The sequence below is a fragment of the Pogona vitticeps genome, chromosome 1 (genome assembly GCF_051106095.1).
Source record: "Pogona vitticeps strain Pit_001003342236 chromosome 1, PviZW2.1, whole genome shotgun sequence".
Lineage (NCBI taxonomy): Eukaryota > Metazoa > Chordata > Lepidosauria > Squamata > Agamidae > Pogona > Pogona vitticeps.
Genome location: NC_135783.1, coordinates 37,394,553 through 37,421,913, shown reverse-complemented (window position 1 = coordinate 37,421,913; position 27,361 = coordinate 37,394,553). Strand labels below are relative to the sequence as shown.

At 40.5% G+C, this 27,361-nt stretch overlaps 1 long non-coding RNA gene across 1 annotated transcript in view; it reads right to left on the bottom strand.

Moving 5' to 3' along the window:
* Nucleotides 1-1,689: 1,689 nt before the first annotated feature.
* LOC110075356 (uncharacterized) overlaps nt 1,690-27,361 on the bottom strand; it is a 55,274-nt gene continuing 29,602 nt past the window's right edge. Inside the window, exons 3-4 of the long non-coding RNA XR_012083934.2 lie at nt 7,897-8,014; nt 1,690-2,299 (exon numbers count right to left, since the gene is read on the bottom strand). This is a non-coding gene — a long non-coding RNA (uncharacterized LOC110075356). The remainder of the gene's footprint in view (nt 2,300-7,896; nt 8,015-27,361) is intronic.

Genomic DNA, 27,361 nt, shown 5'->3' with positions numbered 1-27,361 from the left:
TATTAATAAGTCAGCTTTCCATAATATCTTATGAATGTTAAACAGTTGCTCCCCTTTATATACTCCAATCTCTGTCTCAGAAGCATCTCTTAGCATTCTCATGACAGTCACATTTACCTGGCCTACAATTATAGCCTGGAAACAACTAACAGCTTGATAGTCCCATTCTTGTGTTAAGAAAACTATTTTCACTTTGTCTTTTATCTGTATCCTCACTTAGTCATGGGTATGTGTATAAATATTTCATTCATTCATTCATTCATTCATTAAATTTATATATCGCCCATCTATCTACTTGGGCCGCTCTGGGCAGTTCACAACAAAGGGAACAAACATTAAATCATAATTATATTAAAATAACAACTACTCAAAATTAAATAAACATATCATGAATTAACTAAAACAATATCAACATAAAACAATTCATAAAACAAGAAAGTGGAATCGGTGTCTTCAGTGTTGAGTTCGCTATTGCACTTTGTAGATGTAAAATCTGGGCAGGTCTATCTACCAAAACATGTTTTAAGATGTCTCTTGAAAATCCCCAGTGTGGGGGCCAGGCGAATTTCAGATGAGAGGTTATTCCATAAATGCGGTGCAACTGCGGAGAAGGCTGGGATCCTAGCCTTCTCTTTCCAGGCCTCTCTTGGAGTCAAGGACCTCAACTGCCCTGCCTATGATAATTGAGTAGATCAGGAAGATCTTATTAGAAAGAGACTTTCTGGCAGGTCTCAAGGTCCCAAACCATTTAGGGCTTTACATGGTAATGTCATCATGTTCAAGCTGGCATGGAAACAGACAGGTAACCAGTATAAAGCGGCCAGAATGTGGGAGATGTGTTGGGATTTATTTACCCCACACAATAGTCTGGTTGCCATATTCTGGATCGGCTCAAGTTTCAATAGCAGCCTCATGGGTAGCCCCACGTAAAGAGCATCTTGAGACTACCAGTGCATGGTGAGGGACCCAATGTCAAGGTAGGAATGCAGCTGGGTGATCCGACTAAGTTGGGAAAAGATAGAATGAACCACAGATACTACCTGGGAATCCGTTGATAGTGTTGGGTCCAAAAGAATGCCCAAGCTGTGAACCTCATCCTTAGTGAAGAGAGTGACCACTCTGATCCACAGACACTAGGACCCCCCCACCCACAGGATCTCTGTCTTGTCCAGGTTTGCACTCCCACGTTTGAGGAAGTCGACTTTGATCCCCAAAAGCTCACAGTAAATTAAATTTGTTAAATTGATTCAATATTTGGGGTCCTCCCTCTTCTCTTTTGCCAAGAACGTTGCACTAAGATGAACATTTTCCCTGTTATCCAAGTCTTATGACATGATCACACTGGCTCCTGCATTGAAAGTGGTGGTGTGAGATACAGTATGCTCTCATAGTGTTAATAACTGGATGGCCTACTGATCTTGCAGTCTTAAAAGGGCTAAAAATAGATTACATAAAGCCAGAAAACCTGAAAATGTGCTCCAAGAGAAGAAATATTTCAATAACTTTTTTCTTTCCCACTCCCAAATGTTAAGCAAGAGTTTATTTGGGTTTACATAATTATTCATTTGCAATGTTTACAGTCCAAATACTCCAGCAGAGATTATTACAGGAGAACTTGAATCCAATTAAGCTCTTCTGTACGAAGCATGTTGGAGTAGAAAAGGCTTACCAAGGAAGATCCTGGGAGGCAGAGAGTACAATGTCTTTTATTGTGCAGTGGGAATGCAATTCACTAAGTAAACAAGTGCTCAAGTATACTTGATGTTCCAATTTACATTAGCTAAACTGGATTTTAAAAAACCCAAAGACATATACTATGTTATTTTAAAACCACAATTATTTTACCATGTGAGAGAGAACATTCCTAAGTAGCAACCTCATAAATGGTGCCGATCCTCTTACACAACTCATTCCTATGTACATCTAAGAAATAAGTCCAAATGAGCTCCATGGGGTTTATTAGCAGGAAAGTGTATATAGGTTTGCAGATTTATTGTGTCAGTGTAGGATTCTAGCCAGCAGTGTTCAGAGAGTTAGGTGTGTTATGCAATAGCTACACTGCTGAATTAAATAAGAGCTGGTTCAGGTTTTTTAGAAATCAATATAACATCACATGGTTTTGTGTCGGTGTGTGTGTGTCCTCATGGAAGCTGTCTTTCTCCAACCACCAGGAACTCTGCAGAGCTTAGAGGAAGGATGCAGTCCTGTGTTCTGACATCAGGAGTTTCCAGAAAGTGGCATCAATCTGAAGAGAACAGAGCAGAACAGGTTCCTGGCAAGAAACGAAGCCAGACATGTCCTGTAACAGAGGAGACAACTTCAAGGCTCCCTTTATCATGTGCTGAAGAAGGTTGGGGAAGCAAGAATTACAGATTTTAGCACAGGTGTGAGGGTGTGAAGGTGAAAGCATGAGCATCAGCTGTCTTTCATCAGTCTCCTCACATTTTCAAATTTTTAATTTTAAAAAATATATGTTTTGAACTGGCAGAGCAATAGGTCAATGGAGCACTAAGATAAAAAAAAGGAAAAGTTTGGACTACAGGGTATCTTGTAGTCCAGTGGTGTCGAACTGTGGCCCTCCAGATGTTCTTGGACTTCAACTCCCAGAAGCCTTCACCACCACTTCTGCTGGCCAGGATTTCTGGGAGTTGAAGGCCAAGAACATCTGGAGGGCCACAGTTCGACACCACTGCTGTAGTCCAAAACCCCACAGACCGCCCCAGAGACACTATTTACTCTAACACAGCCAATCACACAAATGAGTAAAAAAAAGTATGACCAGAATCAATTTGAAATAGTCTCCTTGTGAGAATTTTAAAAAACCCACTTTCCGCCTCCAAAAATGCATGCCTAGCTGCATGTCATGGAGTTGTTGTTGTTTTTAAATCAATTTCAAGCACAGCAAACCTGATGCAAAAACAGGAATATTATGACATGTAGTTAGTTGGGTCTGTTTCAGACACAGCCGGAAGAACAACCAAAGGAAACAAAAAACAGAAGTGTGTTTCCTTGTGAGCTTTCAGGGATATAAGCCACTTCTTCAGTCACATCATTGTCTGAAAATGGTGCAGTTTGAAGGATAGCTGTCATTGTATTGTGTTTGGCTTTTAAAAAAACTTTACAGATTCCTTGGTGGATGCTGCCATCACACAGTTTTTTGTACAGCATTATAGAGCTTACAAAATCCCTCACAAACATTATAATAGCCTTGAAAGGTAGGAGACCTCTAGTTTGGAGATTTTAGAAGGGGTCATATCCCAATGTTGAAAGAGCTAGTGTGATGAAGTGGTTAGAATGCTGAACTGGGACTTAAGAAAATAAATTCAAGCGCCCACTCAGCCACAAAGCTGATCCCAAGCCAGCCAGTCTCTCTTGGCCTGACCTACTTCACTGAATTGTTCTGAGGATAAAGTCGAAGGACAAAAGCCACATAGGCTACCTTGAGCTCACTGGAGAAAAAGTAGGAAATACCGAAAAAGTGAAAACCAACAGAAGAATGCTGCCCTCAGGAGCATAAAATGACAGCGCAATGATACTGGTGAACTTTTCATTCTTTGTCCATTTTTCTGTTCAAAATCACCTCACAACTACTTAATATGCATGGAAGTAAAATCCTAATGGGATACTTTAAACACAAAAATAATTGCATGGAAAATGCTTAAGCAAGCCTTGACATACTTCTACTCAAAAGCTTATTTTTCATCCCAGAATGTTACAAGCATTTTCTATGTAATGTCTGCTTTGGCTTTATTTTGTTTTTTTACCTCACAGGTGGAGGACCTGGGAGACAGAACATATGCACAGTGAAAAACGTACTACCATAAAATGTAGTGACAGCTTTACAAAAGAACTAGACAAATCCATGAAGTATGAGACTATCAGTGTCTATGACTAGTAGTCCTGATAGACAGATTCACATATAAACACGACACAACACAACACACACACACTCTCGCACACAAACAAGAGAGAGAGAGAGGTGTAGTGAATAGAGTGTCAAATTGGAACCCAGGAGACCTGGGTTCAACACACTTCTCCTAAGAAACTGATGGGTAACTGCACAAAATTCTGGACAGGGTAAGCTTTGGTTCTTATTCAGCAGAGATTTCTGTGTTTTCACTTTTTACCAGTCACCTCCAATTACTACATCTATGCAGTCTTAACCACTGCATGTTGCTCCTCACATTAGGTGAAAATCTATGGGATCAGTGTAAGGTAAAGTGGGAGGAGTTGCACAATCATAACTAAATGGGTGGGGGGTCAGGGAGGGCCCTGGAGATACGGAGAGGAGATGGGATCAGTCAGTGCAGCTTTCCTCATCTCTTGTTATAAGTAACATAGCTACCTGTGACTACTTACTTTTTTGATAATGAAAGTATAATAAAGTTACTTTTCAAAAGCAATGCAACAAGTATTTTATTGATTTAACAAGGCATGTGTTTTAGTTTGTCTATTATTCATTATTTATTAAAATATTTTTACCCCACACTTCTCCTTAAAAGGATCTAAGGCAGCTTACATCATTAAAAAATTACTTTTTAAACATTAAAGGGAGTTATAGTAAAAATCAATTTTAAAAAGTAACTTTTCAAGTTCTGGCCCTGCTCCTCTTCCATGTGAGGAACCTGGATGGATCTGTAATTCTCTTTCTGTGAGAGGAAGCACAAGATTCTCCGTCACTCATTAAGTTGCTAGGATTCTTCAGGAGATATTAGCGTGGCATCAAGCTTACAGACAGGATAGCAGCATTTGCCTAAGGCCACATTGTGAATTCTTTGTCCATTGCTTTGGGACAAATTTGATGAGCTTTGCAATTAGCTGCCCATGTCTGTTCAGTCATGTTGCAAATGAAGCCTATTGTACTGTTCCCAGATGAGCAATCACCAAACAAAATCCAAGCTAATTTGCAACTTGGGGAACTGCAGAGGAGAAGTCATGTTAAGATGAAACAAAATCCTTTACAACTTAAAAGAAGCTCTTTTATAATGTCTTGTATAGTTCAACCCTTCTTCTTCTAGGTGGTCTGTTCCAAGGCAAGGAGAACAAAGTCCAGTTTGTGATTCTTCCCCCCTTGCTGCTTCTTTATTTGTGACTGAGCAACTTTAATGATGGCAAGTAAGAAAGTGGGAAAAGTCTCTTTCAGAAGACACCAGTTACTAAACTATCTCAAGTTATAGCAATGTGGCCATTACTGTATATCCTGTTGCCTTATGTGCTCGCATAATGCCAATTGCAATTTTAGCTCTTCAGCCAGACACCAGTCCCACTGCTCTGCACCTGCTTGCTGAATAACCAGTTGCATGCTGAGCCATGTGACAGATGGAAAGCCAGAGAACGGAACTGATTGGGCAATTGCCCTTGTGCACATGGTTGTCTCAATATGATGTTGGCCTGTGGTGATCTAATCACTTTGCAGACATTAATCAGAATAAAGGATGTGATCAAAAATACTGCAAACATGTATACCTGTGTTTTAGCGTACATATGCAAAACCTGTTTCCCCAGCTCTGACCGTATTAGATGTTTAGAAGTTAAATGTGTACTGATATTCCAGTCAGTGCTTGGGAGTGAACCAGAGCACTTCTAATTACAGATGAGGGATATAAATAATGATTTGTGCCCTGTAAGATCAAGTTCAAAAATGGTAGCATGAGAAGTTACAGTTTATAGATGTGACTAATCTTCACTAATCTTGTGAATTACTCAGAAGTGGTTTACACTGACCTCAATGAACACTTCATTCAATATAAGGTTTTCAAATCCTTCTCCATTTAAATCTCCAAGAATTATTCCTGAGTAAATATGCATATAATTGGCCTCTACTACTGCAATTCATCAGTCAGTTTCACTACAAAGTTTGGAGTGAAATTATTTCAATTAAGACTATTGGTATTGCTACAAATTAACTTATATTTATAACTAGAAAAAAGAGAGAAAAGTGCAGTGAAGGAGAATTCTAGTAGGAAAGAGAAGAACTAAAACTTTGATATTTATACAATATGGAAGAGACCAAATGCAAAGTTGATGAGACATATTACATGATCCCACAATGTGAAAGAAAATGGAGTACAAGACAATCTGAAGGATCAATTCAGGTGAAATTAATTGAAGAGGGAAGATCAAAGCAAGTTCAACAACCAGCAGAAAGGATTATAAAGCAGTCAAACCCAGAGATTTATCATAGCAGGGATTAGGATTTGCAGGACCAGCCAGGCTCAGCCTAAGAAATCTAGCTCCTTGGGTGAGGTCTGTACCTTCAGTGACTCTCCCCATCAGTAGAACTTTCTTTTCAAAACATTTTAATGCTTATAGGACTGAATCCAATGTTGTGCTAGTGAACTGTTAGGTACTATTACATTGTTTTAATTATTCCAAAAGTTGTGTATCAGTTCCACATGTACTTCACTGAACGTTGCATCCCTGCTGTTACTATAGGCTGAGGCCTATTTATTTATTTATTTATTTATTTATTTATATCCCACCCATCTGATATATTCTACCACTCTGGGCGGCTTACAACATATCATAAATAAATTAAAATAGCACAGGAGCATTACAATAGAAACAGTGAGATACATTATAGAATATGGTAAATAATAAATAGCAAGAAAAGAAAGAATCAAGTGTTGACAGGAGGGAAGGCCTGGATGTACATCCACGTTTTTAATTGGCTTTTAAATGTGCCCAGCATGTACATCCATGTTTTTAATTGGCTTTTAAATGTGCCCAGCGTAGGGGCCCCACGAATCTCCGGTGGGAGGTTATTCCAGAGGCGAGGAGCCACCGCCGAGAAGGCCCTGATTCGTGTCTTTTCTCTTCAGGCCTCCCTCAGTGTCAGGCTCTTCAACCTCACCTCCTGGCTTGCACAGGTGATCCGGATAGATCTTGGTGGGAGCAGGTGTTCCGCCAGATATCGAGGTCCTAAACCGTTTAGGGCCTTATAAGTAAGCATTAAAACTTTGAAGTCAATGCGGAAGCGGATGGGCAGCCAGTGCAGCATGGCCAGAATAGGAGAGATATGCTGGTGTTTTCTCACTCCAGTAAGGAGTCTGGCCGCTGCATTCTGCACCACCTGAAGAGGGAGAATTCAAGTAACCATAGCACACACAGTATTTAAGGTCTGAAGATGATTCTGTATTGAATGCTATAAATTAAGAGGTCAGTTTAAGTGTGATTTTCACCTTCATCCCAATACAAAAGTTCTCTTCCCTTACATCTTTCTGAACCACTGTCTCAATTGTCTTTGCTGGATTTCCTATTATATCTGAATTGCTTCTTCTGCACTGCTCCTGCCAGATTTCTGTAAGGTTAATACTTATCAAGTTAATACTTAATCAGTCAATAGATCGGGAGAGGCTTTTACTTTATGGGAACCTCTGTTTCATTCACTATATTTGTTTGCATTACTCAGTGGATATCTCTATGTCCAACACACAGAGGATAGTGTCATGTAAACCCTGTTGTAGGTTTAACTGCTCCTAACAAGGTCCTGTTGACTTCAGTTGGTCTCTTAACAGCCTTTCTGATAGAGTTTCTTTGCTGTCTTCATCTTGTTCTTACTTGCTTATTACTACATCACTTCAGCATTTTTATATTCACAGTATACTGATCTGTTTGTGCTAATTATAATATCATAGTACAGCCAGAGTCTATTTGTCCCACAAACTACCTAGTATTGCTCTATAAAGTGCTGAGCTCTTGCTTTTTAGTATGCTGTTAAAAATCAAATTATATAGGTTTCACAACAAAGCTGTTATTAGGGCCAGTGGAAGGCCACGGGCAGAATGATGGTGTGGATTCTGCACATCTCATCATGTTGCTCCAACCATTTGCAACATTCAACTGCAATGTTATTATTCCTTCAGGATATAAACTTTACCAGAAAACCAGACATACCCTTTTTCCGGACTGGAACTGCTTTTTCAGCTCGTGCTTTATGAACGCCAGTCTTGGCTTGCCCTGAGATTATAGAGAGGTTCAGAGTTGCTGCCATTAAGATCAATGACAGAATTCTCTGTGGAGTGAGAAGTACAGTTGAGAGAGGCTGGGAGAATAACATTGTGTAGAAATGGGGACAAGAAGATACAAATGAGGCGCAAACAATGTATTACAGATATCCCACCATTGTGGCTTAAATTACATTAGCATTCCAGACTCATGACTCAGATGATGCCTAAGAAACAAAGCCTGCATATAGAGCCATATGTAACTGCAGTCATTAAAAAATAAAACAGGTTAATTTGCAAGTTATGTGAAAAGCTCCTGACCTGACATCAAGACACTTTCAGCCATTAGAGAATTCCTTTCTCAAATGACAGATTATCTCTGATAAATAGTGCAGCCCTGAGGCATTAAGTAGTACATTTAGGGATAGCATAGTGATTTGGGGGTTACAGACAGAACATGAGCTTCAACTCAGGCCATTTCAGAAAATGCCATGGGTCATGTACTTTACTGCAACTATTTGCCCTGTTCCTGCATGCACAAGGCCCCAGTAGTAAAAAAACTATGCCACAAATACCTGAGCCAGGAAGGGAAAATCTGGAGAACAAAGCCAAGGGCAAGAAATATAGTGCTACCATAGAGTAACATAAGTCAAGTGAGGAGGATCCAAAGCCAAACTCTGGTTACAATCCAGGATCTAACAAGTCCACTAAAACATACAACTTGTCCCTTAAAATGGCCACAGTGCCAGAGGACCGGAGGATAACACATGTCACACTAATTTTTAAAAAGGGAAGGAGGAGGGACCCAGGAAACTACAGGCTAGTTAGCCTAATGTCTGTTCCAGGGAAGATGGTGGAAAAGCTCATCCAAGATAATGGGCAATTTTCACAATGGAGAGAGGTGAAAAGCGGTGTGCCTCAGGGAATTGTCCTGGGACTGGTGCTTTTCAATCTCTTCATAAATGACCTGGAGACAGGGATAAGCAGTGATGTGGCCAAGTTTGCAGATGACAAGAAACTTTTCTGGGTGGTGAAGACCAGAAGGGATTGTGAAGAGCTCCAGGAGGATCTTTCCAAACTGGGAAAATGGATGGCAAAATGGCAAATGTGCTTGAGTATAAGAAAATATAAAGCAATGCACATTGGGGCAAAAAATCAAAACTTTAGTTATCAGCTAATGAGTTCTGAGCTGTCTGTGACAGATCAGGAAAGAGATCTTGGTGTGCTGGTGGACAGCTTGATGAAAGTGTCAACCCAGTGTTCGGCGGCAATGAAGAAGGCCAATTCCATGTTAGGCATCATTAAAAAGGGGATTGAAAATAAAACAGCCAACATTATAATGCCATTGTACAAAACATTGGTAGGGCCGCACCTGGAGTATTGCGTACAGTTCTGGTCGCTACACCTCAAATAAGACATAGTAGAAGTGGAAAAGGTGCAGAAGAGAGGGGCTCAAATGATGACTGGGTTGGGGGACCTCCCTGATGAGGAAAGGCTACATAGTTTGGGGCTCTTTAGTTTACAGAAAAGGCACTTGAGGTGGGACATGATTGAGATGTATAAAATTATGCAAGGGACACACACACACATCTTTTAATTGAGGAGGTGTCAACTCATCCTTGGAGGACTTCTTCTGCAACACCATAACATATCCAGAACAGGAATGCTTTGATATTTATTTATTTATGCAGCCTACATGCCTCTCAAATTTGCTTGTGGGCTGTCTCCTATCTCTCTGGTATCTGTACTATACAGTTACAGTAGTTTGATACCACTTTAAATGGTATCATCCTACCTAATCTTTGGATTCTAGTTTGGTGAGAAACATAGAATTATCTGCTGTATTTTCAGGGGAGAGTGGTAGAGAATTCTAATGCCCTCCCCATTCTGTAAATCCTAGGATTTTCTAGAATGAAGTCATGGCAGCTAAAATGTTATTCACCTGCTATAAATGTACATGCGCTCTCAGAGTCTGGAAATAACAATTAACATTCCTCTGAGTAACACTGGATTCCCAGTAAGAAGGACAAGTCTCTCTGTCTCTCTCTCTCTCTCTCTCTCACTCTGTGTGTATGTGTGTGTGAGAGAGAGAGGGGGGGGAGGGAGGGGGAGGGAGGGAGGAAGAGGGAGAGAAAATCTCCACTATTATCTCATCTCTGATTGCAGAAAACAGCTTGATTCCTTCCCCTCCTAAGGGAATGAGATTTTAGGGAGAAGGAGGGGCATCCTTCCAACCTTTGCAGGATGGACCCCAGCTTGAAATTGACTAAACTATGCCTATGGGCCAAAGCTTTCCCTCTCCGGCTTTAGACTTTGTGTAAACTGCCTAAAAGTACTAGAGTTCCCAGCTTGAAATTGACTAAACTATGCCTACGGGCCAAAGCTTTCCCTCTCCGGCTTTAGACTTTGTGTAAACTGCCTAAAAGTACTAGAGTTCCTGATATATGTAATGAGAATAGAAGGAGAAAATTAAGGAGAAGAATGGAAGACAGAGAAAAGCAAGCAACAGAGGAGGAGGAGGAGGGGGAGGAGGAAGAGGAAGAGGAGGGAGGGGGAGGGAGGGAGAGGAAGTTAAATTTTGCCTAACTTATCTTTCTTGTCAGGAATAAGTAACCAAAAGTAGACATCCATTATATATGCATCGTAAAAGATCTCCAATGTTGAGAATAACGAAGGAACAATAGATTTGGCTATAATGACAACAGTCAAAGACACCATAGCATATACAAATACAGTATGGTTTTTCTCTGAAACAACAGGAAAGCTGTTATTGGAAGATTTTGTGACACCACATAAGAATGTGGCGATCTCATCTAATTTGTAATCATACTCAAGAATATATATAATCCATGCATGTGGACATCAGTGAATCATTAACAGCTATGACATACTCATCAACAGTATTCTATAAAAAGTAAGTGATACATAGCAAAGGCATTTCTTCTTCCAGTTACATAGCCGATGTAACCATTGTGGTCTGCAACACAGCTCCACTAGATTTTTTCCATGTTTATCCAGCTGAGCTTAGTAAGCACATCATGCATTCCATTCATTAAATCTGTGCAGTATGTGACCCTAAGCAATATTTTTACTACTCATGAGTCTGTCAGGCAGGGGGCCGCTTAGGTGGCTGCCAACACTGCTGTCAAGTATATGTTTCAGTTTAAGAGTTTAGTGCTGCTGAGGAGCCATAAACTATCACTCCTTGGGTCTGATTCCCAGCTCTCACCCTCAGTCACACACTGTTACACTGATCACTTTCAATGGAGTTGTGTGCCTGTGAAATCTGTGTAGTAAAGCGGAGTCAGGCTCAAATTTCTATACCTAGCAAAGGTTTTGAAAGCTGTTGAGAAGAATGTGTATTTGACTGAGAATATTTAGCTCAACCACCAGCCATTTATCTCTCTCAGTTGTGGAGAAGAAAGGGCCATTCTCAAAGTACCCTTGATGACAGTGAAGATACCATAGAAGTCTGACACAGACCTGCATGTTTTCTGTGCACAAAAAGCCTTCAGCTCACAGTTTTCTTTTTGTGTAAAAGAGTCCTTGTTAAGATTATTCTTAAGAGATCAGTTTGAAGCATGAAGGAATGCAATTTCTCACAATGGCCCTACTTTTTAAAAAAAAACCACCAACAAATTAATGTAAAAAGAAATGAGATGACATTATGCATTCCAATATTATGCACGTTCACTTGTGAGCAAGATCTCTCCATTTTAATTTGATTTATTCAAGTGTATGTGCAAAGGATGCAGCTCCAGTGAATGATCTGATAATTTTTTCCTGTGCTCTGTGTCCCTCTGTATCCCTTCCTCAACCCCACCCCAGCTTCACACACTGCTGGACTAAAGTAAAAGATAAAATTTAGCAAGGTGAGACTTCAGCAAGATGATACATAAGCCAAATCCTTACATTGCATGAATATAGGCCTGCACAAGCTGATGACATTGGCTACAAGCTTTTATTGCTCATTAAAAGATTCATATTCCTAACTCTGCCCCCAGGGTCTGAGTCTCCCTCAGGATCTTTTTGACCTGGGGAAGCCTTTAGGAGCCTCAGGATAAGGTGCCGAAAATTGCTGCTGATGGTCCTGATCACCGGGGCAGGATGGGCAAATAGGGAAGTGTGCTCCTGTTGGCGATACCTCTAAATGGGGAAAATCTTTCATCAGACAGGTCCATGAAGAATCAAGATTGTTTCTTTAAAATGTCAGGTTTATGACCCTTTTGTTCTCTAGTTCTTACAAATGTGTGATTATGGTTCGGTAGGATTAATTTAATCTTAGTGTTGTTCTTTTTTAAAGTTTTGCCAGTTCTGGCTGCTACTGCATTAATGGGTTTGTTTGTTTTAAATTTGATAGTTTTTATTACAAGTTATTTTGGAAATTTGTTAATACAAAAGACTCATATACTTGTACTGAAGAATACATGGAATACATTCGAGTTACAAATCTCATAAAAGGCATGCAATATAAAACCTAAAACTTCCTATCCTCAGTAGTAAACCTAATAGCCTTAGTTCAGTGCTGTAATGTGAGTGGAAGAGAATAAAGGTCTTTGTAGACAGTCCCATAAATAATTCCTTAATTAGAAGTCATATTTGCGAATCCCAAATGAGTCAGTACAATTTCTTTTGATTTTCCAGCATGAAGTATTAATTGTATTGATTTTGGCTCTGTTGCATATGCTGACCTTATTTCCATATTTCAATTTTTTTCCCTTTGTATATTTCCACTTTGAAAAGATCAAAGCTGTCGGTTTCTTTTACAAGTGCTTCCTTTTGTTTAAAGTGACATGCTACAGAAAGCATACTAAATGCTGTCAAAGTAAACTATGTTCTCCCTGTGACATGTGGAAACACTCCAGAGCAGCTGTATCCAACATGTTAAGACTACAATTCCCAGTATTCCACAGCCAGCCAAGCACTCGTGTGGCCACATGTCCTCTGTTGGAGAGAACAGTCCTCTATTTAAAGAGCAGCCAGAGGGTACTCCTCTTTTGGTAAATGTCCCCTGAAGTGTGTCCAGTTCTTGTCTGATTTAAAGATAGGTAACTATGGGCTTGTTTACATTAAAGCAATACTGTACTTCGAAATATGTGTCAGTGTAAATTAAAATCGATTCCCAGTCATGTGGCATCATGTGGTGTTTGAATCACAGTTTGTGTTCTCTTAAAACAAATGTTTAATCTGGTGTTTGTGAAGTTATATCCTTGCCAGATGTATGTACTCTCTCTCCAATCTAAGGCTGAGATTCAGAGAGGCGGGGGGGGCAGATATGGACCTGTGTGCGCGCCCAGAGGAGGGAAGTGCAATAGGAAACAAGCAAACCATGTTAGAAAAGCCTTTGTGCACACAATGTTGCCTTGTGATGCTGGCTTGCGGGAGAGCCCAGTGGCAATGGGCAGCTGACCCACACTGCAAACATGGAAACACACACACACACACACACACACACACACACACACACACACAAACACACACACGTAGCCAGGGCAGAGGAGACATGGGCTGAAACTGGCTGGCTTGGGGGGGGAGGGGTGGCGACGACATTGTGCCTGCCTGCCTTTCAGCTGTTGGTTCTGGGGTTTGTGGATTTGTACACCAGCTTGGCAAAGAGATGCCTCCTTGGGCTGATCTTGCCTTATCCATTTCCACACCCCAAGGCTAGAAGAAGATTTGGGTGACTGAGTGAGCAGCAGGGGCTTCCTTCAGGCTGATGGCAGCCAGGCTTCTCCCTCACCCCACTCCACTCTTAACACAACAGCAGCAGGGGCAAGTGGCTGATGGACAGAGGCATTCACATTGAAGGAATCAATTTAAATCAGTTGATTCTATATATGAATTAAAATAAACAGAACTCTGGCAGAATAAAGAAGCTGCCACTCCAAAAAACACAATTTGCTGTCCAACGAATCCACTCTTACACATGCATTGTGTACTCAGTCATTTTTAAAGCAATTCAAAAGAGGCTAAACCCCAATTAAATAGGTTTTTTTAAAAAATTAGCAATGTAACCACCTTCTATGAGAGGGATGGCCACGTTGGCCTGAAATCTGTGACAGCAGAACCAGCAAAAGATCTTGTGTCATCCTAAAAACTAACAAGCTGACAAATAAAACATGTTAGTCTCCAAGGCGCCACAAGAGTCATTGCTGGTGTTGCTGCAGTTATAAGGAGAAAGATCAGAGGGCTTGAGCTCCCCATCCACAGTTAGCAGTACGTAGACAGCGGACTTGAAGGGCAGCCAGGCTACATAGTCAGTCCTTCCCACTTGGGTGATTTCAAATTGTAAAATCATCTGAGAGTTTACATTCATTCATATAAACTAAATATGCAGTTTCATGCAAATCAACATCTTCCTTTGTCCTCTTTTTGTTGATGTGTAAGTGAAAGGGCATGAGGTGAAGAAGGCTTTCCTAAGGCCATATTTATACCAATTATGTGGTGCAGAAATATATCTGCCTGATATTATCTGTGACACAGAATAAATATGTACTGTCATAGGAGGCTAGCAGACATAATGGTTGTCATTTCACTTCTCCGCTTTTCAGTTAGAGGTCCAGCTCGCAGCTACAACAGGCCACGTATACTAATGGAGACCACACATATTGAACACATGTTTATGTTCCGCTCCATGTTTGCTTCTGAAAAATAAGGGTAGCAGTGACTGTTAGAAAACTGTGGCTCATTTCTTTCATTAGTTGAATCCTCACATTACAACTTTTCCTAAATGTTATGATCAGCGATGTCGTGTTATGATCTGTAATCACCTGAAGAACAGGCGCTCACTATGACAGTTCCCATAGCGGTGCTCCTGAGGAGAATCCGTAGCCCTGCCCCTGGTGGAGTATGTGGTGTATTCATTCTACTTTTCTTTTCTTTATACTTCAACTATACTTAGGGTAACACTCCCATTAAAAATTCCATAGTAAAATACAGATATCCCAAACAAACAAACCACTAAAATAATATCTTACAATTATATTTATGGTGCATTATTGCAACTGTGTTCATAGTTGCTGGGGTGTAAGTGCCATTAAACTCAGAAGAGATTAATTCTGACTGCATAGGTTCAGCCAAAGGCTGGAAAGGTTAATCTTTTTATTATTATTATTATTATTATTATTATTATTATTATTATTATTATTATTATTATTATTATTATTATTATTATTATTATTATTATTATTATTATTATTATTATTATTATTATTATTATTATTATTATTTTAAAACTATAATTCCCAGAATCACTCATTCAGCACAGCCAGTGGACATGCTGGCTGGAGGAGTCTAGGAAATGCAGTTAAAAATAGTGATGTTTCTATCCTTTCCATTCTATCTACAAAATACATTGAGCTTGACCAACAGATCTTCAGCTAGCTACACAGCCTTTTGGTTTTACTTAAACATGCAAACTTTTTCACCAGAAAAAGCTACTATTAAAATTGCCAGTATGAAGTAGGATGCCCCATCCTCTCAAAAGAAAAAGAAAAGATCTGATCCTCTCTCCACTTGATTCTTTTTTCATTCTTTAACTTCTTTGTTCATCTGTCACAAACAACGAAAAGCAGTAAAACTTGACCCCATTCACCTGCCAGGGCAAGTGGCCTGTCAATTGCTTTGGTTTCTGGCAGCTGATGTCTTTGCTTGTGCTGGGAAAAACATCCTAGAGATGTGTTGCCCTGCATTCCCTCTACCCTGCACCACTGTTTATGACAATAAGTCTACAAGCAGAAGTTCATCTGATTTAGATATAATGCATACCTGTAGTTAGCTGAAAATGAAAACAAAAAAGGTTTGTTTGCCTCCTTGTAGTCACCCTGGAAAACAAGGGAGGACATGGGACACATGAGCCTTGAGGTACTTGACATGGCAGGAGTGACTGAAGACTCAGTGGTGAGGGATCAGGGAAACTGGACTCCAACAATATGTAGGGGGCCATCACTCATAAATTCCTCTACTTCAAAATGAAGCCACAACCTCTCTTAAAGAAAGCAATTTTTACAAATGCAATAAAGCAGTTGGATCTTGTCCTATTCTTTGTACAGATGACCAATAAGTAAGATTAAACAGCTGTCGAAAAGAATAGAAAAGAAAATGGCACTGGAACAAAATTCTCTTTCAGGCAGTCATCATTTTAAAGTGGGTCAGAGGTCTATTGCCTTGACTTGAATATGCTAACAGAGGAAGTTTTCTTGACCATAAGTACTGAGAAGGCAAGCAAATGCAGCTACCTTATTTTCAACAGCAAGATCAGAGTGAACCTCCGAATATGTTGGTGATAAACAGCATGTTGCCTTCCTCGACTCAAGTGTTTGTTCTTCTGTTGTGCACAACTTTGATCATCGCTGTGGCTCCGGGCATCCATACCGAGGACCTTTTTCCATAACTGTTGCTAAGAAAAATAGTATGCAGGTTTATTTATTCTCTCTCTCTCTCTCTCTCTCTCTCTCTCTCTCTCTGTGTGTGTGTGTGTGTGAGAGAGAGAGAAAAAAAATCTGTTTTTCTTTGTGTAAACTTGAATTGTTTGAAACGAATCAATCAAATAAAAATAACACAATTATTAAAAGAAGCAACAACTACAAAAGCAGAAGCAAGCAGCTACCTTATCAAAACAACACTTTAATTGGGCTGAAGATTTTTTTTTTATCAGATGCCACATGTAACATGCCACAGTGGCTTACCTAGTGGCAGAATGCTTGCATTATCCCGGCTGTATCTTCCATTGGGCTAAACTCTGACAACAGCAATTTAGATAAACCAAAGTATATACAGTAGGTACTTTCCAAAGGCAGTCCCACATATAGTATGTTATATCACTTCAACGCAGAGGTTAATAATAACAATACTTAGCTGCTATCAAGCCAGTTCCAACTTACGACAGCCCTTTTCTAGGGTTTGCTGGTATAGAGCAGCCATTCTCAGTGGGGGCCATATGGTCCTCTAGGGGGCCCTGGCACATGTGAAGGGGGCCACAGAGTGGAAACAATTCTTCACACACGAACTCATAGGGTTTGTTATGCAATTTATACAATGTGGCCTATATTTCACATTATGTTTATGGCTGTAGCCAAAAAAAGGTTGAGAATGGCTTGCATAGAATACTCAGAAGTAATTATCCTTCCCTTCTTTGGGGAGTGCTCTCAGCACCCAAGTCTACATAGGCTGGCTCTTCTCTTGGAGGGTACACTGAGGAACCCATCCTGCAACCTCTGGCTCTGCAGCAAGATACCTAACTCACTGAGCTAATTACATGGATGGATCAGATCAGTCTGCTTAGGAAAGACTGGAACTAGTATACCAACAAGGACAATTTAATATCAGGCACAAGCCAGCAAGAAGTACTCCAAGGGTCAAACTAGATGGTACGTATGTATAGCACTTACTGTATTTAGAACAGTTTCCCCTCAAATGACATCTGCTTGTCATAGGATAGGCATTTTCTGTCCTCTATATTCTATTTATTTATTTATTTATTTATTTATTTATTTATTTATTTATTTATTTATTTATTTATTTATTTATTTATTTAATTTCTACCCCGCCCCTCTAGACAAGGTCTACTCTATTCTGCATTTATCCATGTTTTACCTCTATCAGGAGCAGGCAGATACTATACTGCCAATTCAGTTGCCAAGCCACTTAAATGTACCTTACCTTACAACAAGAATAGCTTACAAGTATATTGTTGCAGGGAAAAAACAATCTCCTGTCCAACTGGTGAGGATTTTTCATAAATGCAGAGGAAGCTTGTATGAATATGAGGGAATGGGAGCTGACCTTGTTGTCTCAATAAAAAAAAAAAAACACAACAACAATCCTCTGAATACAAAAGACTGGAGACTGGAAAACACCAAGAAAGGGCTGTTTAGACAACAGTTCTGGGTTTCCACTAGCTGTCTAGCAGTCTCTTCCCCAACATGGTAACTTCCATATGCTTTGGACTACAACTTCTGTCATCCCCATCAGCATGGTCACTAGTTGGTGTGGTGGAGTCTGTAGTCCAACAGATCTGGACAGCATCAGGAAAGCTGCTTTAGGATCTAAAAGCAGCAAAAGATAACAGCTGTGTATCATATTCATTCCAATGACGCCTCATCCCAAATCTTCAAATGACTTCACCCAGGGGTTTTGTCTACAATCTGTAATTTATATTACAGCCTCAAATGAAGTTTATAATTAAAGATGTATATGACGTGATCCCAATGCTTCAGTGCTTTAATTGCCTTCACACAGATGGATTCAGGGAGGATGAGTTCCAACGTGAAATCAAGAGGAGCCAGAGCAATTTTCTTTTTTGTCCCTTGGGATAAGACTACCTTGTGAACACCTTTCATAGATATGGACAACAATTCTACCTGTTTTTACACCACCCAGTGATTTCCTCTATGGTTGTTGTGGGTTTTTCGCGCTCTTTGGCCGTGTTCTGAAGGTTGTTCTTCCTAACATTATTCCAGTCTCTGTGGCCGGCATCTTCAAAGGACAGGAGTCAGAACTCTGTGCTCTGGTGCAGTTTGTTTGGATAGTTGAGTGTTTATAGCTGTGGGATCAGCTTTTGTCCTTTTCAGGAGATTGGGTGATTATGATGATCAGAGTGTTTTTTGTTGTGGGTGTATTGTTGTGATAAGGGGGAGAGATTATGTCACTGTGATTGATGGGTGTCGTTAGCTGGTCTTTTGTGTGCAGTAATCACTGGTCCTTGTGGCTGGGTAGAGTTTGTTGACCTTTTGTAGGCTGTATTTTTCAGTGCTGGGAGCCAGGCATTGTTGAATTCGAAACTTTCTTCTTTTTTGAAAGACTGGAGTAACCTTAGGAAGAATAACCTTCAGAACATGGCCAAAGAGCCTGAAAAACCCACAATACCCATCAGATCCTGGTCGTAAAAGCCTTCAAGGATTTCCTCTACCTTTTTGCCCCCTTTCCATGCTTCAGATGTGCCTGGAATATAGAGGCATATGGGCTACATTTGGACTACGAAGACATCTGGCTCTCAGAACTTTCCCCCCCCCCCCCGAGTATGGTTGGCTAGAAGGTTCTTGGGGTGTGCTGACCACCTTATATTTTCGGAGTGCTACATTTATATTAAGGAGGATGACTGAATTTGACACAAGAGGATTTCAAAGCAAGGCAAACCCATAATTATAAAGCTCAAATACTACTCAAGGAAATAGTAGGGAATGCATAGTTGTGACATCATCAGCTCTCAATCTATCATTATAGTGTACAGCTTTTTTTCCTGTAGGACCTTTTTTCTCTTATGTTTAATTCTGGGGAGAGAAAACATGGCACAGTAACTATGTCCATGTCTCTCTCAGAGCACACAGATCTTCTTTAACTATTCGCTGTATTGTCTTCCATTGTTTTTAAAGAGAATGTGACAACGTAGAATGCTGCCTTGTAGTAACTCAGAACCCTCCAGTTGAGTATTGTCAACTTTGACCCACAGTGGCTTGGTAGATGGCTTCCTCTATTCCATGTTCAAACTCAATAACTTTTAATGTAGAAGTGGCATTTTAAACTATACAAGGCCATGGCCAGCACACTCAGGACTTGACAACACTGCCTTTTTTTACCTAACAATCAAGCAAATCACAATTCAGGCAGGATTATTTCATACCCTACTTGGTGATCCCCTGGCATTCCGTGGTGGCCTGTTATTTAAATGCTTACCAGGCTTGATCCTGTTTAGCTTCTGACATCAGTTGAGAATGGGTACATACAGAGTGGTACAGCTGCAAGAGCAGAAGTTATAAAGAGGGACTAGATGACCTTAGGAACTGGTGCAAGAATACCAAAATAAATAAATTAACATGGTGTGTTACCCTATATTTCCAAGGACTGATATTAAACATTTTTAGTCAGTGGATGATTCACTGGCTAGGAAGAACAGAAAGAAAAATGATTAGAGAAACTATGCTCAATAAGCAAATGATGAGAATTCCATTGAGGAAAGATGGGTTTGTAGACTGTGGAAAGGACAGAGAGGGGGAACTATACTGGACCTGCAAATAAAATGATAACTGGAATGCAGAACCAGTCTGTTTAAGGGCAGATATAATTAAGGCCGGGTGCAGTTCTGCACTCAGAAGAAGCACAGTTCTGGTACCTTGCAATAAATTCAACATTTTGATTCCCTCTACTTTCATTTTGTTATCAGCCAGTTTCCAGTCCACGTGCCTGTTAAGACAGGCTTGGAGACATATCGGCAAAATCAGAACAGGTATGTGTCTGGAGAGATATTAAAGTCTTCCCTACAGCAGGGCTTTTGTTACTTTTCATGATCAGCTGAGCCAGCATACACTATGGGCAATAATCAAACTAACGTAATCTGTGCAAATTATACAACCAACAAAATTCAGCTTCTCTTGGCACAGAATATGGGCTGCACTGGCATAAAATTCAGGCATGTCTGGCAGAAACAATACACTGGATATGTTGTATTCTGGAAATACTTCTGTAAAAGGAGCCTAGTAGAATATGAGAGAATACTATGCTTGCAAGAGCTCAGTGGCTATAAATTAGCTCAGATCATTTAGGATGGCAAATAGAAAACTGCTGCAGAAACCAAAGTCATGGGATCAAGGGATCTCACTGGGAAACATGTATGACATTGGATAAATGTATGAAGAACATTTATTATTTTTAATACTGGCAGCTCCATACTGGCACAGATAATTATGTATAGCACCATGGGGTCAAAGAAAGGGAAATAAAGTCAACAGTTGGTGGAGCTAGCAAATTCTGATTTTGTTCTTATACTTCTCCCTTGTAATGACACTGCAGTAGAACTCCTTAACATTTAACATCTAAGTGAACTAAGGTATCATCTTTGACTCAGGTTCAGTAGGTTTCTATACCAGCATACAGTACTTGAATCTCTGCTGGAGTGAGTGTGTGGCCTCTACTACCATTTCTAGCCACAAGGCAAGAAATCAGTGCCCCAATTGAGTTACCTGGCAAAGTAATCTATGTTTCTGTTTATGTCATGGAGACACCTTAATGTAAAATTTTTTTTAAAGGAGAACATGATACAAGAGTGTTTCTCTTTGTCTGTTTAGTGCCCGACAATCTACCATATTTTGAGATTTAGGTTCCTACCTTCCTTCCTTTGTTTCTAATCTCAGCTAATGATTTGAGCCTAGTTTGGCTCTACATGGATTTTGTGGATGCTCCAGATCACCCACCCCACCTCTTCATGCAGGCATCTGATCAGAGGAGGAGGCAGGGCAGGGACAGGAAATGAAAAAAAGAGGATGAGGAATGAAAAACCAAGTACAGAATGTACAACATGTGGTTAATCTCAACCTTTAAAAAGGTTTTTAAGCCTATGAAAACATTTTTGTTGCTAATATTGCACTGTTTCTTAACCAATGAAATATGTATTAAACAAATGTTATATTTTTATTTCTCCTTCATGGATTGCTGCCTTGTCGTGGCGAAGGGGCTTGAGTAACTCAGAGAAGCTATGGGCTATGCCGTGCAGGGACACCCAAGACGGACAGGACATAGTGGAGAGTTCCGACTAAACGCAATCCACCTGGAGTAGGAAATGGCAAGCCACTCCAGTATCTTTGCCAAGAACGCCCCATGATCAGAAACAAAAGGCTAAAAGATATGACGCTGGAAGATGGGCCCCTCAGGTCGGAAGGCGTCCAACATGCTACTGAGGAAGAGTGGAGGACAAGTACAAGTAGCTCCAGAGCTAATGAAGTGGTTGGGCCAAAGCCGAAAGGACGCTCAGCTGTGGACGTGCCTGGAAGTGAAAGGAAAATCCAATGCTGCAAAGAAAAATACTGCATAGGAACCTGGAATGTAAGATCCATGAACGTTGGGAAGCTGGAGGTGGTCAAACAGGAGATGGCAAGAATAAACATCGACATCCTGGGCATCAGTGAACTAAAATGGACAGGAATGGGCGAATTCAGCTCAGATGATTATCATATCTACTATTGTGGGCAAGAATCCCGTAGAAGGAATGGAGTAGCCCTCATAGTCAACAAAAGAGTGGGAAAAGCTGTAATGGGATACAATCTCAAAAATGATAGAATGATGTCAATACGAATCCAAGGCAGACCATTCAACATCACAATAATCCAAGTTTATGCACCAACCAGCATTGCTGAGGAGACTGAAATTGAACAATTCTATGAAGATTTACAACACCTTCTAGAACTGACACCAAAGAAAGATGTTCTTCTCATTCTAGGGGACTGGAATGCTAAAGTAGGGAGCCAAGAGATAAAAGGAACAACAGGGAAGTTTGGCCTTGGAGTTCAGAACGAAGCAGGACAAAGGCTAATAGAGTTTTGTCAAGAGAATAAGCTGGTCATCACAAACACTCTTTTCCAACAACACAAGAGGCGACTCTATACATGGAAATCACCAGATGGGCAATATCGAAATCAGATTGATTATATTCTCTGCAGCCAAAGATGGAGAAGCTCTATACAGTCAGCAAAAACAAGACCTGGAGCTGACTGCGGTTCTGATCATCAGCTTCTCATAGCAAAATTCAAGCTTAGACTGAAGAGATTAGGAAAAACCACTGGGCCACTCAGGTATAATCTAAACCAAATCCCTTATGAATACACAATGGAAGTAAAGAACAGATTTAAGGAACTAGATTTGGTGGACAGAGTGCCTGAAGAACTTTGGATAGAGGCTTGTAACATTGTCCAGGAGGCAGCAACGAAAACCATCCCAAAGAAAAGGAAATGCAAGAAAGCAAATTGGCTGTCCAACGAGGCCTTAGAAATAGCAGAGAGGAGAAGGGAAGCAAAATGCAAGGGAGATAGGGAAAGTTACAGAAACTTGAATGCAGACTTCCAAAGAATAGCAAGGAGAGACAAGAGGGCCTTCTTAAATGAACAATGCAAAGAAATAGAGGAAGATAACAGAAAAGGAAAGACCAGAGATCTGTTCAGGAAAATTGGAGATATTAGAGGAACATTTTGCGCAAAGATGAACATGATAAAAGACAAAAATGGGAGGGACCTAACAGAAGCAGAAGACGTCAAGAAGAGGTGGCAAGAATACACAGAGGAATTATATCAGAAAGATTTGGATATCCCGGACAACCCAGACAATGTAGTTGCTGACCTTGAGCCAGACATCCTGGAGAGCGAAGTCAAGTGGGCCTTAGAAAGCCTGGCTAACAACAAGGCCAGTGGAGGTGATGGCATTCCAGTTGAACTATTTAAAATCTTGAAAGATGATGCTGTTAAGGTGCTACATTCAATATGCCAGCAAGTTTGGAAAACTCAACAGTGGCCAGAGGATTGGAAAAGATCAGTCTACATCCCAATCCCAAAGAAAGGCAGTGCCAAAGAATGCTCCAACTACCGTACAATTGCACTCATTTCACACGCTAGCAAGGTTATGCTCAAAATCCTCCAAGGTAGGCTTCAGCAGTATGTGGACCGAGAACTCCCAGAAGTACAAGCTGGATTCCGAAGAGGCAGAGGAACTCGAGACCAAATTGCTAACTTGCGCTGGATTATGGAGAAAGCCAGAGAGTTCCAGAAAAATATCTACTTCTGCTTCATTGACTATGCGAAAGCCTTTGACTGTGTGGACCACAGCAAACTATGGCAAGTTCTTAAAGAAATGGGAGTGCCTGACCACTTTATCTGTCTCCTGAGAAACCTATATGTGGGACAGGAAGCAACAGTTAGAACTGGTCATGGAACAACTGAGTGGTTCAAAATTGGGAAAGGAGTACGGCAAGGCTGTATATTGTCCCCCAGCTTATTTAACTTATATGCAGAATACATCATGCGGAAGGCTGGACTGGAAGAAACCCAAGCCGGAATTAAGATTGCCGGAAGAAATATCAACAACCTCCGATATGCAGATGATACCACTCTGATGGCAGAAAGTGAGGAGGAATTAAAGAACCTTGTAATGAGAGTGAAAGAGGAGAGTGCAAAAAACGGTCTGAAACTCAACATCAAAAAAACTAAGATCATGGCCACTGGTCCCATCACCTCCTGGGAAATAGAAGGGGAAGATATGGAGGCAGTGTCAAATTTTATCTTCCTGGGCTCCATGATCACTGCAGATGGAGACAGCAGCCCTGAAATTAAAAGGCGCCTTCTTCTTGGGAGGAAAGCGATGACAAATCTTGACAGCATCTTGAAAAGCAGAGACATCACCTTGCCAACAAAAGTCCGAATAGTCAAAGCTATGGTTTTTCCTGTCATGATGTATGGAAGTGAGAGCTGGACCATAAAGAAAGCAGACCGCCGAAGAATTGATGCCTTTGAATTGTGGTGCTGGAGGAGGCTCTTGAGAGTCCCCTGGACTGCAAGGAGAACAAACCTATCAGTTCTAAAGGAAATCAACCCTGAATGCTCACTTGAAGGACAGATCCTGAAGCTGAGGCTCCAGTACTTTGGCCATCTCATGAGAAGAAAAGAGTCCTTGGAAAAAACCTTGATGTTAGGAAGGTGTGATGGCAAGAGGAGAAGGGGACGACCGAGGATGAGATGGCTGGACAGTGTCTGCGAAGCAACCAACATGAACCTGACACAACTCCGGGAGGCAGTAGAAGACAGGAGGGCCTGGCGTGCTCTGGTCCATGGGGTCACGAAGAGTCGGACACGACTAAACGACTAAACACACATATTTTTATTTTGTTATATTCATAATTATAAATTATTTTCAGGAAGAGAAAAAAAGAAGTACTCCTTAAGCTGGGGTTCCCACCCAATGTATAGTATTGGGGAGTCATGGTCAGTGGCTAGTAAGTCTAGGGGAGCAGCAAGTCAAAAAAGTTTGGGAACCACTGGTCTACATGGATAGTGCTTCCATAAAGCAAAGGTAATAGACGACATTCAATGTGATGGATGCATGTATATCTGTTTTGTAGCATGGATACATGGTGGGAAGACAAGCAGCAGAAGGTTCTTTTGTTTAGACCTTCAGTGAGACAGATACTTGTGCATTTATTAAATCCGAATAGAATAGAAACAAGAAACATGTGCTATTTGCACATACTTTGGAGACATTTTGACTGCAGATTTTGTTTCAGGGCTGCTTTTAATATGAGCTAAACTTTCTATTTTAAATCTGTTTTGACGGATTATTTTAGCCTCACACTTGCTTTTAGATATCCCCTATCATGTGGCTGTGGCTGAGAGAAAAAAGAAGCAATGTACAAGAGCGAAAGGAATGTGTGGGGCAGCATAGCGTTGAAAGGCTTAAGAGCAAAGGAAGCTGCTGTTTGGCTCCTTTGTTCCTGCCAACTTCAAAACAAAAGTGCAGAAGAATAGTCTAGAGTAGGGAAAGAGGTTGTTTCCTCTTCATTGGCCTCTAACATGAGGCTGTTGAATTGTCAGGCTTTGACTATTCCAGTGACAGTTTATCAGACTGTTATGGACTTAGCAGCCAAAGAAATGATATGGGAGTCACAATGGAGTCAATTAGCAAGAAGTTCTGCTTATCCTATATTCAGTGCTTCTATCTTACTACATTAGGCTTCTATCTTACTGCATAAGATAGCATATATACAGTTCAGTCCATAGATTTAACAAGCAAGATTTTTAAAAAGGTGGGACTAGATGCCCAGAGAGTCAGGCCCAGACACCGTTTCAGGGCCCCAGTATCAGTGGTAGGATAAGTAAAGTTTTAGATTACAACTCCCAGGATCCCATCAGCCGGAACGGGGATTCTGGCAGTTGTAGTACTAGAAATAACTAGTCCAATTTTCCCCAACTATAGGCCAAAATTCCATTGCTCAAGTACTCACATGTTACTCAAGGTTGTGTGTGCAGTAGTAGTACCACTGTTGGGGCAGGAGTGGTATCTCTGAAGCAGTTCCATGGGTGTATTTAGCAACCTGTCATGCTGAGGATGCACAACTGATTGTGCAGTTCCTTGTTGGCTGATGTAACACCTGGCACATTAATGCTGGCATAACTTTATATTACACCAGCACAAATGGTACACTCACCATAGACCAGTAACATGAGCCCCTCCCATCCTATGCATTACAGAAATGCATGTGTGCAATAGACTTTTATTCACATGTAATAAATTTGTAAATCCCACCAGTAGCACTGGCTCTCACTATACCTGAAGTGAAAATTCCTGTTTCATCTCTATTGACTCTTGCCTATATACAAGCAACTCTGGGACTGAGAGTTTTTCAAAGAGCAGGTTCACATAAAAAAGTGCATATCTATGTGTCTCAAACTATAGGTCCTAATTAAAATGGACTTGTCCTAGTTAGTGCACATGGATATGTATCCCCTGTGTATCCCCAGTGGGTTAAGAAATCTTAGGAAGGGACTGTGATTCAAATTTTGAGTTGAAAAAGAGAGGGATAGCTGTGGAGGGCAGGAACTGCTATTTCCCTGGAGGATGCCAATAGGTCCTTACCACTTCACTTTAAGCAGTAGAATTTCAGTACATTTGTGCAGAAGGGGCACTAGAAGTGTGAATTCATGTGTTTGTATCTGAATTTGTATTTTATTTTAGGTCTTTAATGACTGTACACCTGAAACTGTTTCCTTTGTGTTGCAGATCTCATGCTTTGAGCAATAAAGATATCTGGAGCTTTGTTCCTGTCCCATTTTGCTTGAGAAAGATATTTGTACAGTATGCTTCATTTTTAACTTCAAGCAACTCCTACTCTGGCACAGTGTTGGTGAATGGAACTCATTCACCAACACTGGTGAATGAGTTGATGAATGGAACTCATTCACCAACACTGGTGAATGAGAGGTGTAAAATTTCTAGCATCCAGTTTTACGCTGTCTTCTTTTATTGTTGTTGCTTTGTTACGTGAGGGATCAAATTTTGGAAAAACACAATGGTGTTTGCAATACTCCTGTAAAGAAGATAACTCCATAGAACTAAAACAGTGGTACACACAGTCTTTCTGTTCTAGGGGATGACCTGGACCTGCAACCAACTCTTCAAAATATGTCTTGTTTTCATTGGTTTGAGCAAATCTCACAAAATCAGGACAATAGTACAGGTAGATAAACGCCCATAAAAATCACCAAACACGAGCAACACAATTTTGTCTCATCCTTCCCTCCAAAACACTAGAATGAAATGTACTCTATCTATGCTTTGGCCCTGCTAGACAGACTTATGATTGTGGGCAGCAGGTGACTGGAAAAGTTACTACTGTTTGTTTGTTTTAATATAACCAGTGGCTAAGTAAAAAAATCACTCTAGTGGCACACAGAACTTGAGTAGAATATCTTTGAGCATATTTGAAATACAAATGGGCATCTCATTTGTATTTCAAGAGCTCAGATGGCTGATTGGAAGAAGGCTTTGTGAGGATCTTTGTGGAAGTAAGGCAAATTCGGAACAGCAAAAAGCAAAAGTAATCTAAGCCTGCACTTTTGAAAACCAGGCAATACTGTTTTCCAGTTCCAAATGAAATGGTGTGCTTT